This window comes from Castor canadensis, chromosome 4 (genome assembly GCF_047511655.1).
Source record: "Castor canadensis chromosome 4, mCasCan1.hap1v2, whole genome shotgun sequence".
NCBI lineage: Eukaryota > Metazoa > Chordata > Mammalia > Rodentia > Castoridae > Castor > Castor canadensis.
In genome coordinates, this window is record NC_133389.1 from 181,659,487 (window position 1) to 181,673,847 (window position 14,361).

Below are 14,361 nucleotides of genomic sequence, written 5' to 3' on the forward strand. Positions count from 1 at the left end.
CTAACTTTCCCCTGGGACATTCACAAAAATTGACTCTATATTTAACTACTTTTAAAACCCCAATAAATTTCTTAGAGTAGAAATAGTACGACGCACATTCTTTGACCACAATGCAATAAAAGCAGAGCTAAATAATGAAGATATAAACAGGAAACAGCAGCCACTGGAAAACTAAAACAAAAGGAAGGCAAAGCAAAACATTCCTAAATAACAGCAGGTCAAAGATGAAGGCAAAGCCGCGGTGATGAACAGCTTAAGGAGATTCACGCAATGCTTGGACTCCATGGCAGTGGGTGCACATTGCAGCATGGGCTGCAACAGGGAGAATGTGGACCGTCCAGAACATCTCACAAGGAAGGGGCCATGGACACACCACAGCACACCCTTCCAGCGGAGCACCATGTGGCCGTAAAACGTGCTTAGGGACGCGAAGGATGCCCGCAATATGTCTTCGGTATAAAAGCCGGCTCTACATACCCTTTTTAAACTGTGGTTGTGTTTTATCTGTGAGTGGCAGAGAAGTATTTTTCTTTTTCCTTTTGTCCTGATGGCCATTAGTCGGGTATCAAAGTAAACAAACATATCTAGAAGAAAGGGGAGGAGGCGAGAGTGAGGATGTAGCAGCTTTGGAAAATGCCCCAGTGACTTTCGGTGGGTTCCTGAGGCTGTGGAACTCACTGTGTAGGGCTCTGACTGTAACAATTGTCAGAAAATTTATACTTAGTATACAGTTATTTAGCACTTCATGAATTACCTCCGAACGGGTCCCGGTTGACTCTTTCCATTATTTGCTCAATAATTGTAATCTAGCTGATAATAGGTGATGGTTTAGGCTTCCTGATGAGCTAGCAATGCTTATGCTGTTTCCAGAAATGCCGTGGCATGTGAAAACAAGACCCACCAGGGTTCTGAGCAACAATGGCACCCAAAGAATGCCTTGCTCCAAATTTATTTGCCAGAGATTCTGATTGGCAGATTACGTGGTTTGGATACCTGCAGATTCAGGTGACAAGCCACGCACACAGCTCTATACAACAGTCCTCAGACTGTGCTGGAAAGGTATGGAGACTCCTGCAGGTGTGAATTCACCCATTGTGAAGAACCTGCTCCCAGGAGCTGCTAGACCAAGGCTGGTCCAACAATCTGGGCCAATTAGAATCTCCCCCACACCTTATCCCAAAATCAGTGCATATAATTCATCTCTGTTGGGTATTTGGGCAGAAAAGTGATGTAAAAATGGACCTGGGCAAACCCTGAATCCATTGCAGTGAGAGCGCTGGGAAGCAAGGCAGGTAATTCTGTAGTGAGGCAGAGGGTTGGAATGAGATGTGGGGTAGAGAGGAGAAGGGAAGAGAGCAAGCAAGCCTGGAGGATATCCGCCAATCCCTTCTCAGGACCCACTGAATATCCTGCTTGGAGTTCCACGGGCAACGTTTGCCCTTCCAGCAAACTCCATTGAGATGAGTAGGGATTCTGCTGCAGGCAGCCAGCATTTTAACAGCTAGGCCAAATATATTGTGCTTGAAATGCAAGAAGCTCAATTTCCACATTTGGATACTCAAAGCAATGTTAACCAGCTTTGAATGTTAACCACTTCCTCTTGTAAGTTAACCAATGTTAACCACTGCCTCCTGTAAGTGACAGTGGCCAGGAGTGGTGACTCATGACTGTGATCCTAGCCACTTGGGAGGCAGAGATCATGAGGATGGGAAAATGTTTTTGAGACCCTATCTCAACCAACTGCTGTTGGTGCACAACTGTCATCCCAGCTCTGCGGAGAAGAATAAATAGAAGGATCCTGGTCGAGACCCTAGCTCAAAAGTAACCAGCACAGAAGGGGCTGATGGAGCGCCTGTGTAGCGAGCACGAGTAAGTAACATTGCAATCATGTTCAAGTTTTCTTCCTTGAAATGTGACAGCAGGCGAAACATCACATACAAATTGGAAAACCATTTCTACAAAACAGAAAACAAATGACTTACACATTTTAAAGCCATTTGCAGGACTTGGTCACAATGAACCCAGAGTTAACGAGACATGACCATGAACTAGAAATGTAAAACAATAAAAATCACCCACTTAAGAACCGTAATTCACAGAAGGTAGCCTCAAGCTGGGAAATGGTGCACCAGTGTAAAGAGGGAGCTATGCAGGGACAGGGTTGGGGTGGGAGAGATCACCTGGAGTGCCATGACTACCATATGGGGTGTCAGATTTACCAGATACAGTGTAGGACATCCAGTTACATTTGAATTTCAGATTACATTGACAAAAATTTTAACGCAAGGATGTCCCAAATATTACATGAAATGTATTTACACTAAATTCTTTGTTGTTGCTAATCTGAAGTTCAAATTTTACTAGAAGCCCTATATTTTATCTGGCGAAAATACTTCCATCCCAAGACTGGCTTAACTAGTTTTCAAAAATTAGATTCATGGACTTACCTTTGGTTCTCTCTCTCTCTCTCTCTCTCTCTCTCTGTCTCTCAACTGCTTAAGAAATTACTGACCTTCACAACTCAGTTGCATCTAATCCTTAGCACAGTGCTTTATGTGAAGGCAATTAAAATTCTGTTCACGGATTGCTGCTTGGCATTGCAAATGGCGCTGGTAAAGTGCACGCAAAACTCTTACATCCAGTTTCTAAAGGGAGCTAAGAAACGTTTGGTGTTGCCTGTGAATTTCTTTAGGAAGCTGGATACAAGGGCTTCTTGGGAGAGTGTGTGGCAAATGGAAACCTTGGTAAACATTCTACCACCTTAAGCCAAGTAAGTAACAACCTGAAATCTAAAACCTCCCACCAGGAGGTTTTTTCATTTATGTATTAAAAACATGATCTAAGCCAATTTCTTTGTCTGAGTTTGGCCTACATAGTGCGGATCTGTCACCTTAGTAACTGGGCTCTTTCCTGAGATGTGGCGGGACCAATGGAATACCTACTGTCAATTTTCCTGTGGGAACTTTGGCTCCTGGGCCATTTATGTATTGGAAACCTTAGTGCTGTTAACATGTCTGAAATAGTCTAGGATTATTTTATGCAAAGACTTTGTTTTGCCTTTTTGCTCCATCGTTTTTTAGCTGTGCCCAAGCTGAGGGCACCGAGAGATGCCAGCTGGAACTCTGGGGCTGAGGGCAGGAGCCTGTCTGGGAGCTATGCTACCTACCATATGGATGAATGGTTTTGGTGATGGGCACTCCTCAAAGCAGAGGAGAAAAACGAATGAAGTCCTTGGCCTAGGGGTGGGTTGCATCATGTCCCTCTGCCTCTGATCTCTGTGTCCCAGGGAGGGACACTCAGCTTCCTTGGCCAGCCTCATGCTCGCTCACTTACATAGGCGCAAGACGATGGGTTGGCCTGAAGCCAGCCTGCCCTTAAGCCTCAGCCCTAGTGGCAGCCATGTCCTTCTTCTTGCCATCTGAGGTCACCCAAGCAAAACAAAGAGGTACTAAGAAAAATAAAATGCCTATCCCAGTTCCTCCTTATTGGAGACTCAGGTCACTGCTGCCTAAGGTGGGTAAAAGGATCCAGGGGGACACAGGCTGGAAGGAAGATGAGGGTTCAATGTTGTCCACTTAGTGGAAGTTCTAGCTGAATGTCTCCCTTCCCCCTAGCACCTACTCTGGTCTGCACTTGGGGGCTCCATGAGCATTGAGGATGGGGATGGGGAATGTTTGACCTCACCGTGGAACACCAATGAGTTAGAGCCTTGTGTTTTCTCGTGCGGTTGGCGGTGACGGTAACAGAGATCTCTGAGATGTACTACTCATTCCATAACCTCTGTAAGCAGTCATAAGGAAGGGACAGGCGTGGCACACCCCATTCCTGCAGGCCACCCTATCCTCTGCCAACCCCACAGGAATTTTTCTCTGATTTCATAAGGCCCAGGATGACATGGGCTAAACTGCTTGCCTAGGTCCCGGTGTTGGTGAGAAGATTCTAGCCCAGGTCCCTGTGGCTTTCTGCCTGAACCTGCAGATGGTGTGACATCTGCAATAAGAATATTTTGAAAAGAAAAATAGCTGCAAAACATTAACAAGAGATAAATAGCTGCATGAAAGACCTGGTGCTTTTTGCAATATCACTATATGGTTTTGATTTACTGATCTTGACTAAGAATAAAAAAGGGTGTGGATCCTTTTTGGAATGGGATTTTATTCTCCTCTCGACAGACATGAGGGGAAAAAGTTGATACAGAGATACCTTGATCTGCCAATTTCTGGGAAGTGAGAGCCTATAAAACTGCACTGGCCTTGATTCAAAAATGAAACAAGGCAACTCACAAATCCTGGAACTTGAGGCTGGTGCTTGTCACAGGGAAAAAGCACATTGCTCCTTCTGAACCATGCAATGCACAAGGACATGCAACCTGGGCGAGGCTGAGCAGAAGGGGAACATAAGTGCAGAGGAGCCACACCACCTGCCTCAGGTCGTGCTTGTTGCTTAAATGTCAGGGCTGGGATTTAGCTATCAGTGTGTCGATCTCCAAAGCAGTCTATTTATAGCTAGAGAACAAGAATGTACCCTGAACGCTGTTCCAGTCCCCAGGTCTTAACTCTGTCTGCCTGTAAATCCTGCCTACCTCAAGGCATTAGGAAGCAGGTGTGGACCAAGGGACCTCCATGTCACCCTATGAATAAGGCTAGTTTCACAGTGACAGTGGACTGGCTGACCAGGCCTGGCCACTGCCCTAACACTGCTTGTATGCTGTTCCCGAACATTCTGGCTGGATAAGAAGCCTGGGCCCAGCTCACAAATCAGCGTGAAGAGGTTTGTGGATCTCCCTGCAAGCAATCACCTCTGTGTACCTTATATAAGATGGAGGTACCAGAAGCCCACCTGCTTTAGCTACAGAAAACCTACTTCCAGAAGCTTCCATGGGTAGAAGAAGGTTGTTTCATGATCACAAAGGGTTTCTCTAATTGACCTAAGTCCCCTTCTCTTCCCTGAGGGAGGCTTCTTTAAACCTCATCTCTCCAAGTACACATTAATGTAGTTTTACATTTCAGGTATATTTTGGTGGCTGGGGATTTTACACAGGGTGAGTTTGCTTTCCTAATGTTCTGGAAGTTATACTTTGGCCACCATAAACTTTGTTCCTAGTAAAAGTTTCTCTGGAAACAAAAAGCATTCCTGATTTTGATATTTAATAAACACTGAAGTTTGCTCTCTCCCCAATGTCAATGATGGTCCCAGCTTTGAATGCTCAAGACAGGAGCAGAAAGTTCCTCTGGACTGCAGCCTCTTGGAGCAGTCTGGTCACTGGGAAGCACCTGGTAAGTCCCAGCCTCCTACCCTCTGCATGGGAAACTGCCAGCCTGGCCTCCACCCAGGGGCTCCAGCAGACACCCAGAGTATAGGAGGACCAGCTGGCTTCCTACTTACCTCTCTTTCTGCCTCACTTGCTCAAGGCCAGGATTCACCAGAGCTACCTAGCCTCAGACCCTGGAATTCCCTGTATGCAAACGACCTCTGGTCTTCTTCCTGCTCTCTTCTCTGGGCAAGTCCCAGGACAGCAGTGTCTTTGCTTCCCTGCTCTTGTTCCCTGCAGTCTTCCTTAGTCCCCATCCACTCAGCTACTCCAGCCAGAGGCCTTAGAACAGCCTGGGACTCCCTGTGTCTCTCCTGCCCTGTGACCACTCCCAAACACACCTTATGTCCTTCCATCTTTCTCCACGTGCTCAGAGTCCCTGCTACTCCATGCTCACACCCCACATCACTGCATCCTGTCTCCTTACTATGGCCAGGGCGAAGCTTTTCAACAAAATCCTATCACTTCCAGCTCTTTAAATTCCACTAAAACCTCAACATTGCTCTAAGAATAGAGTCTCAGTTCCTCACACGGCCAGGTGTTTGCCCTCTACCCCTGCCCCTCATCCAGCAGGTCTCTGTAGGGACCACCCTGGGCAGCTGAGCCTCCAACATGCTCAGAAAGCTGCCTATCTGGGGAGAAACAGGGACCTTGAGGTACATCCTGCAGAGCAAGGGTGTCACTGGGGCTGTTATGTGAGAGAAAATTGCAAAGCTCACCCCAATATAACACCTTGAAGGCTTTGCTCCCTATCCTTTCTTTGTTTCTGACCTGCTGGCTTTCTTTTTATCATTAAGCATGGCAAGTTCTTTCATGTCCCAGGATCTTTGCATACATCTCAGCTTGTGTCACCTCCCCCCCTCCCTGAGCCAGACTCCTCCCTCTCATGTTTCATTCCTCAGCTTTCTTGTTGTACCAACACTGTTGCTGTCCGACTATGTCCTTGGCCTGCATGGGCACACACATGTCCACGTGTGCATGAATATATGTTTGTATGAGTACATATGCATGTATGCACGTGTGTGCATGTGTAACCACATTCATGCACGCGTACCCACATTCATGCATGCATAACATGTGTGTATGGTCATGAGTATGTGTGTACATGTGTGAGGGTGTATCACTTTTAGCTTTTAGCTCAACCTGCAATGGCCAGTTTTTAAATGGTATCTGGCAAACAAGGGCTTCTGGAGGACAGCCCTAGGAGGAGGTGGGACTTGTCTGTGGTAGGTGCACAGGAATCCTCAGAAGTAAGCCTGGGACCCAATCCTGTAGCAGCTCCTGCCCTACACTGCCCTTCCCTAACCTACAGGTCACCGTTCACTCCCTGACACACAGACATTACACCACTGGCAGACAGGATATAGAGAAGGGGAATGCCTGCCACCATGCAGAGTTTCTCTGGATGTGTTGGACTTGTCAGCACTTGGACAGGGGCCCTGGCACTGGACTGACCTCACCAGGAACTGAGTCATAGGGTGGCTGCTAGAGCTGAAAGTCTGGGCAAAGGGCAGGACGGTGTCAGGCCAGGGCAGATCCAGGCCCTGCTCTGATGTCTGTGGCAAACCTGGGTGTCAGGTGTGGGTATCTCTGAAGGCAGAGATCACAGAGGGCTCAGACAGGAGATTCTGGAACAGAATCTTGGAGTCAAGGGTCCAAGGGTCTCCTTAAGGCTAGAGAGGGCAGTGGGACTCTGCAGGGAGCACTCTCTAAAGCGCTCAGAAGGGCGCCTGCCTGGGGAGTACAGAGGAGCTGGGGTACACCTTCCTGGGCAAGGGTGCCACCTGACACTCTATCTTTGGGGCTTTCTGTTGGTGTAGCACAGGTGTGCACATTGCACTTAGATGCAAAGGTGTCTGGTGGTTCTTTGTTTCTTTCTCACTGTCAGTCTCTCAGCATCAGAAACACACGTTTATCTGGGACTCCTGGGCCCTCCTGACCTCCGGCTTCCGCCCTTAGCTTGTGTTAGTCCTGAACATCAGCCAGCTGCCTGCTCTGTCTTCCCTTCCTTATCCGATCGGCCCAACTGGCCTATTCTCTGGGGCTGAGAGTCAGGGGCTGCAGATGTGTTCCTCAGTCCCTGGAGGCTGAGCTCCCCGTCCCGAGAACGACCAGGGGCTTCCTGGCAGTCCGTGACAGTGAATGCACTGGTGGTCCTTTGAGAGGTGCCTGGGAAGCCCCAAGTTGATCTGCCCTGAGGATGCGGGTCTTCCCTATCCAGGCTGGTGTAGAAGGAGACAGCTGTACCTTGGCCAATCAGGAGCTGCTGCAGACCCTACACTGACCACTCTCTCCTGCTTTCCTCATCTGGGAGAACAATCCAGTTGTGTCCGCTCCACCCCCCCCCACCCCCCACACCATCTCCAAGGAGAGTTCCTGAATGCTGGGAATCCTGGGATGTTTGGGGAATTGTTTTGGTTTCCAGGGCAATGTGACTGGGTGGGGGACTGGGTGGGAAGGGTTCAGTGGTGTCCTTTTCTCTGACCTCTGCAGGGGTGGGCAGGAGCCATTGATAAAGGGTTTTATTGCTTTTACTGATAAAGAGGCTCTCTCTCTCTGCAGGCACCTGGCACACTCCCCTGTTGCTGGGCCCCACAGGAACTCAAGAAACATGACTGGGGCTAAGACTGAAAAAGGGTGGCTGCGGGGCTGCCCCTGCTTACAGAGCAAAGTACTGAGGAACTGGCGGGGGTGGGGGGGGGAGGTGGGTGTGGGTTTGTGGTAAAGGAACGTTCTGTTTCCAAATGGACAGGGTCCCAGAATGGTGATTTGGGGTGGAGCGTTTTGAACTGGTTGGAATCAAATGAATGCATGTCCAAAAATATGACAGGCACATAAATGTGACATTCTTGTCAAAATGCACACACAAGAAAAGTCAAAGGGCACAGAGGCCACCCTGCAGAGAAGCTGGACTGACAGCAGACAGTCGCTCACTTCCCACTGAACTCTCCAAACTGGGAACTGGGGAGTTACATGGAATATGCTACTGACGTAGAAGTATTCTCACGAGCAGAAACCAGTTATGTGACTCTATAATTTCCCCGTGTTAGGTCACAAGTCCCGTGCGTGTCTGCAGACTCCTCAGGGAAGGACTGTGTCTTGCCTCCCCGCCTCTCTCCCTGCCTTCCTCTTTCCCTTCTTTCCTTCTGTCAATCTAAAACAGACAGACAATCAAGCAAGCAAAGCCTAACAGAGATTCTCCAAAGAATACGGACGTTTATCTGGAAATAGCAGAGCATTGCAACGTGAGCCATGGTAAAGCCTGGGCATTTTCAACGAGTCAGAGAAGATTTCAGAGACAAAAACAAGGAGGGATATTCAGATATTTGAGACAACAGCCCTTGGCTCCAAGGATTAGTGACGAAGGTGACATCAGTGAGGGTGAACACAGACTTAGACCAATGACCCTGCAGAATGCTTCTTGCGCAAGCTCGTGGTGGCCTGTGTGCAAGCTTGGGGTTCTGCCAGTCTTTGTGACGATCGCTGTCAGGCAGTCCTGTGTGAGAGAGAACCCTTCCTTCACAGCCTCTATGTACTTCCTTTTTGATTAGGAGTGACACAAGTGACTCCATGTTTGTTCTGGCAATGCTCACATTTGCTTCACACTTCTTTTTTCTCATTCCCAAAATGCAGTACCCGAAATATGTAAGTGTTTGGATACAAGATGGAAGTAGCTGTGCACACGTACCCTTGCTGATTAAAAAGCAAAACCTATTCAATGATACAAATGGGGAAAATACCAAAAAGGTATAAGAACAAAATAAAACATCCATAATCCCAGCACAGAAAGAGGGCACTGATTCAACTCTTGTTGTGATTTACACGAGGCATCTGAAGTGAGGTGGATGCAGACTTTTTGTTTGAATTTCTGTGCTGCTTTGCTGTATGAACTTTTGCATGTCATAGTCTTCCCACACAGGTTTATTTTAATGGGGTCCATGTTTTCCATGACAGAATGGATGGAACTCTTTGTAATTCTTTATTCATGTAAATAACGCTGAAAGGAACATCTTTGTGAGTTTCACATGGGTGTTAGGTTGCTTGTCTTTTTGAACATTTTCACACATAAAAAGGAAGATTGTTTCAATTTTCTTTCTTTCTTTCTTTTTGAGACCAGGTGTCACTGTGTAGCCCAGGTTGGCCTGGAACTGGGTATCCTGTCTCTGCCTCCTAAGTGCTGGGATTACAAGCCTGTGCCACCATGCCTGCCTAGGTTGTTTCAGTTTGAAGTTATAAACAAGACAGAGTCACATGGGAGGTTCTCCACAGGAAGCCGGTGCTGGCTGCTGCCTTAGAGCTGAAGTGAGTGTGGCTGGGAGCTGTGTTAACAGACTCAATAGCTTGAGTGTCTCTTCTCACAGTCACACTGAGATTTCATTACCATTTCAACAGTATTCAGAGCTGGACCTTCACAGGTGATCTGACCAGGGAGGCTCTGCTCTCTTGGATGGATAAATGCTGTTATCATGGGAGAGGTCCTAAGACAAGGACAAGTTCAGGCCCTTTGCCTCTCTCTCACCCTCTCAAGGTCCTTGACCATGGAGTTCCTAAACCCCAGACTGGGAGGAGATAAATTTCTTCTGTTTATAAGTTACTCAGTCTGTGGTATTTTGTTATAGCACAGATATGCGTGACTGAGACAGATATTGGTGAATATTTCCAAAGAGAAGAGAGCTGGGTTGGTGCAGGCCTGAAAGTGACATCCTGCTTAGCTGAATGAGGTGGAGATGAAGCAGAGAGGAGGAGCCATGAGGGGAGGAAGGAGGAGGGGGAGGATAAAAGGAAGGGGGAAAGAGGGGGGAGAGAGGGGAAAGAAGGACAAGGGAGAGGAGGAGGGAGAGGAGAAGAGGCCTTCCCTGTGGCATCTCATTCTCTCCTCTCTCCATCTAACTATGCAGCCCAGACTGGCCTTGAACACACATTCTGGTACCTGGTTGGGCCCACGCTTCCATGCCCAACTGCCCTTCTCTGGAATGACCTGGCGTCCTCTTGAGACTTTGGATACTTCACTCTGGGTTCTGTGAGGAAAGCTGCTCACATGACATGGACTCTGAATAGGGCTTCCTCTTGCCTTTCAGCTCTACTGTGGGCTCTGGGGAAGCCTCCAGGCTGCTTCTCTTCCCCTAACCTTGACTTCCCTGGCTGGCCTGGGTCAGAGGGAAGGAAGGAGAAGCAGGGGTAGAAATTCTTGCTCATTGATGTGATCACACGTGGTTTTGTACTTTCTGGTGCTGGCTGCTGTTTCAGCTGACTTTTCCCCTGCATCTGCTTTTTGTGAGTCCCTTGGAAGCGCCTAGCTATGAAAGGTCTTTGCATCTTGATCCTAGAATCCTGTGAATGTCTGAGGTCACACTGCAAAGGGGAATTAGGGTTGCAGTTGGAAGTAAGATTGCTAATCAGCTGACATAAGGAGATGATCCAGGTGTGGTGGTGCATGCCTGTGATCCCAGCTACTTGGGAGGTGAGGCAGGAGGATCATGAGTTGGAGGCCAGTCCCTGAAATATCAGCAAGACCTTCTTTCAAAAACAAAATAAAAACAAAAGGGTTAGGACATCACTCAAGTGATAGAGCACTTGCAAAGCAAGCTGAAGCCCTAGGCTCAATTCCAAGAGCTGGAAAAAAGGCAGGCTGCACCATTGACTCACACTTGTAATCCTAGCTACTTGGGAGACTGAGATCAGGAGGATCATGGTTTGAGGCCAGCCCTGACAAATAGGTTGTCAGACCTATCTCCAAATAACCAGAGTAAAATGAACTGAGGCATGATCAAGCAGTACAGCGCCTGCTTTGCAAGGGTGGAGTACTAAATTCAAACACCAGCTCCATCGAAGAATAAAGGGAGGTGGCGGGGAGGAGATGGCCTTGGATTCTCTGTGTGGGCCTCACTCGTTCACAGATTCCTGAAGTAAAGTAAGGCACCAGGGGATGAAGTGAGGGGGTCTTGGCCCACTGCTGCTGGCTCTGACGCTAGAGGAAGAAGCCAAGAGCCAAGGAAAGTACGTGCCCTCTGGAAGCTGGGAGAGGTCAGGAAATGGGGTCTCCCCAGAGCCTCCAGAAGGTGCCAGCAGTGCTGCCCATTACTTCAGCCAGTCAGGCTCATTGTGGGCATCTAACCCCTGAACTGTAAAAGTAAATTTATGTTGTTTTAAGCTGCTCAGTTTGTGGCCTTTGTTACAGTGGCAACAGGACACTGATACCCTCTCCTTCTGTCCCTTCTGCCTGGGGCTCCCTGGCTGGGGGCAGGGCCTTCCTTGCCACTGTCCTTTATTCTTTTTATCTCTGTGGGGCGGGTCCTACATTGGCCCCTAGTTCTCTGCATTTGGATCTCAACATCCTGAATGTGGGGTCTCTCTGGCTGCCTTAGGCTGATCTTGCTTCTTAGGCAGGAGGAAAGCGCTGGCCCCTCAGGCCCTCAGCTGCTAGGGACTCTAACCCCCCTCTCAGTGGCCATGGGATCCCCTTGTTCCCTCACAGTACTGCTGCTTTCTCCAAAACGGTCCCCTCCAACTACTTGGGCTCCCTTAGCTCTTCTTTTCTCATGTGGGCTGTTTGGCCTTGGGCACCTCCTTAATTTGCATTTGAGATTTTGGTGTCCTGTCCTGGTGTCTTTGGTGCTTTGATGGAAACTTCCACTTACATTTTTTCATCTGAACTATTGGCAATTCATTAAGTTAAAGGATGTTTTAGGAAAGCCATGGGTGGGGATTTGGGGGCAGGTTTGCTTGGGTCCCTAAAGAGCTTGAAAGAGTTCTGACCTGCCCTGGTATCCTCCTGTGTGGCCTGCAAGGTGGAGGTAGAGAACTTAGAAGTTGCAATATGTCTGAGGAGAGGTGACTGCCCTGTGACAGGCAGAGGTGGTAAAATTGGAAGAGTCGTGTGCTAGAGTGGAGCACATAGTCTCTTTGGAGGACAGACAGCCAGCCCATTTCTCAGACATGTGGCACAGAGCGAAGCAGGAGCTGGTTTTCCGGGGCGAGGCTGGGCCATGCTTGCACTTCCTGAGACAAAACCAGATGATAGTTCAGAAGGTGTTTGCAAAATGCTTAATTATGTGACTTTTATTTTTATTTTTTTAAAAAACTAGTATTTATCAAAGTCTGTTCCACGTGAATGTGTCAGGAAAATGACATTTAGATAAAACAGCAAGTTCAATGCTGCACACTGTACAAATGTGGCAGGGCTGGGGAGCTGTGGCTGAGCACAAGGTCAGACCTCACCCATGACCATTCTGCTGCATTTCCTGTTACCAGGGCCAGAGAGCCCAGGGCATCCATGTCTGTAGCGATGGTCATTTGACACTGGCCTTGTCCTGGGCTTGAGTGGGCTCTCCAGGCCCTCCCTGCTCATTCCCTATGTGGTTCTTTCCTCTGGGAACCTTTGGCTAATCACCTCTGACTGCTGTGTGCATCCTGTCCCCAGACAGGGCAGTGGGACTTTGTGAGATGTGTCCATTACTGCAGTCTGGAAACACCACAGTCTAGCTGTTAGTGAATTATTCATTTCCCTTTTGTAGGCCAGTCCTAGGGAGCGTGCTGTCTCCTTTACCGGCTGCATGGTAGGACAAAATAGACCTTACGTTTCCCTTTGAATTTTGAATCCATGCATCTATGATGGTTAGAAGATCTACCTTAAAGGATTTCAGCCAGAGTTGTATAATGAGGTAAATACCACATGGGGAGCAGGAAGTCTTAGTCTTCTACCTTCAGTTTTAGCTTACCTGCAGCAAACAGGCAGATTCCCCTCATTGGCCACAGCCACGGCCACCACGTGCCTGCCCCCACAGCCTGCCCCGCCACCAGTCCTGTCTTCAGCATCTCCCAGCCAAGGGCTGCAGGCTCAGGCATAGCGCTGTCAGACTCCATTAGCAGGCTGCTTGGTGTTTAAGGGCTGGGTTTCAGGAGGTTCCTGCATTCCACATGGGCAGAGGAAGCCTGCAGAACATGTCAGTCATGACAGTAATTGAGAAGGAGGAATGTTTTCTCTTATCTCCGATTCTTGCCAAGACACAGGAATCCTGCCATGCTGGCTGCATTCACACAAGAGCGGCCCTGCCTCCTCCTCCTCCTCTGCGATCTGTCTCCTTCCCACAGACCACGCATCCCACTGAGTCTGTGCCTCATTTGTGCATTTGGAGTTCTGAAATGTCAGCAGGAAGAGACCTCAAGAACACTCAGTCCGGTAGCCTGTGTTTACACTTGAGGCACTGTGACTCATGGATGAAGGGAAGGGAAGTGAAGCCTTCTGTGAGTCAGGTTTTCATCTGGGACATGTCGCCTGCTTCTCGTAACCTGTGCAATTATTATTTGCATTTTAGAGATAAATAAGCAAAAAGTCAGAGAGTTGGGTTACCTGCTCAAATGCATTCACTCACTTGTTATTGCACAGTCATCGGCGCCTACCTGGGGCAGGTAATGCAGAGGGCCAGGAAGCCTGGGAATCCCTTCCCTTCAAGGAGATGGAAAGGTGCAGACCAGCTGCTCCTTCTCTCTCTCTCTCTTTCTCTCTGAAGCCTCATATATCCAGGTATCCTGGAGTCAGGAACCACATTTGTTTTTCCCTTCTTGCTCCACTGTCTCCCTTGGGAAAGGCCATCTTTGTTTTTCCCCACTCCATATCTCTCCATTCACAATACAGACCAGGCACCTGAGGTGTATATGGAGTAGGCTTATTTTGCCTCTTTTTGTATAGTCAGGGTAAGAACACAGCCTGTGGTAAGTGGAGAAGGCCATCTTTTCCAAGAAATCATGTCCCAGAATGGCTCGGAATGATTTGTAAACTCTTGTCTTCCCACAGGTTTATTTCTTCGGGAAGTAACCACTCAGATGTCCTAAAAGCTCCTGCCTGACATTAACACTGACCTTTGTACTCCCTTTCAGTGTAGCTCAGTGCCAAGACTTTAGCAGGCACCCACCCCTCAACTCTGCCCCTGTTTTATCCCTTCCCTGCCTGCCTCACCTGGGGCCGGGTCCCACCCTCGTCTCCATTCCCTCTGCAGCAAATCACATTGATGGGAGCTTAGAAATGTCTCCAGCCCCAGCCCGTGGCTCCA

The 14,361-nt window shown here is 48.5% G+C and overlaps 1 pseudogene; it reads right to left on the reverse strand.

Moving 5' to 3' along the window:
* Positions 1–13,921: 13,921 nt before the first annotated feature.
* On the reverse strand, positions 13,922–14,039 carry LOC141422961 (small nucleolar RNA SNORA51; annotated as a pseudogene).
* Positions 14,040–14,361: the final 322 nt, after the last annotated feature.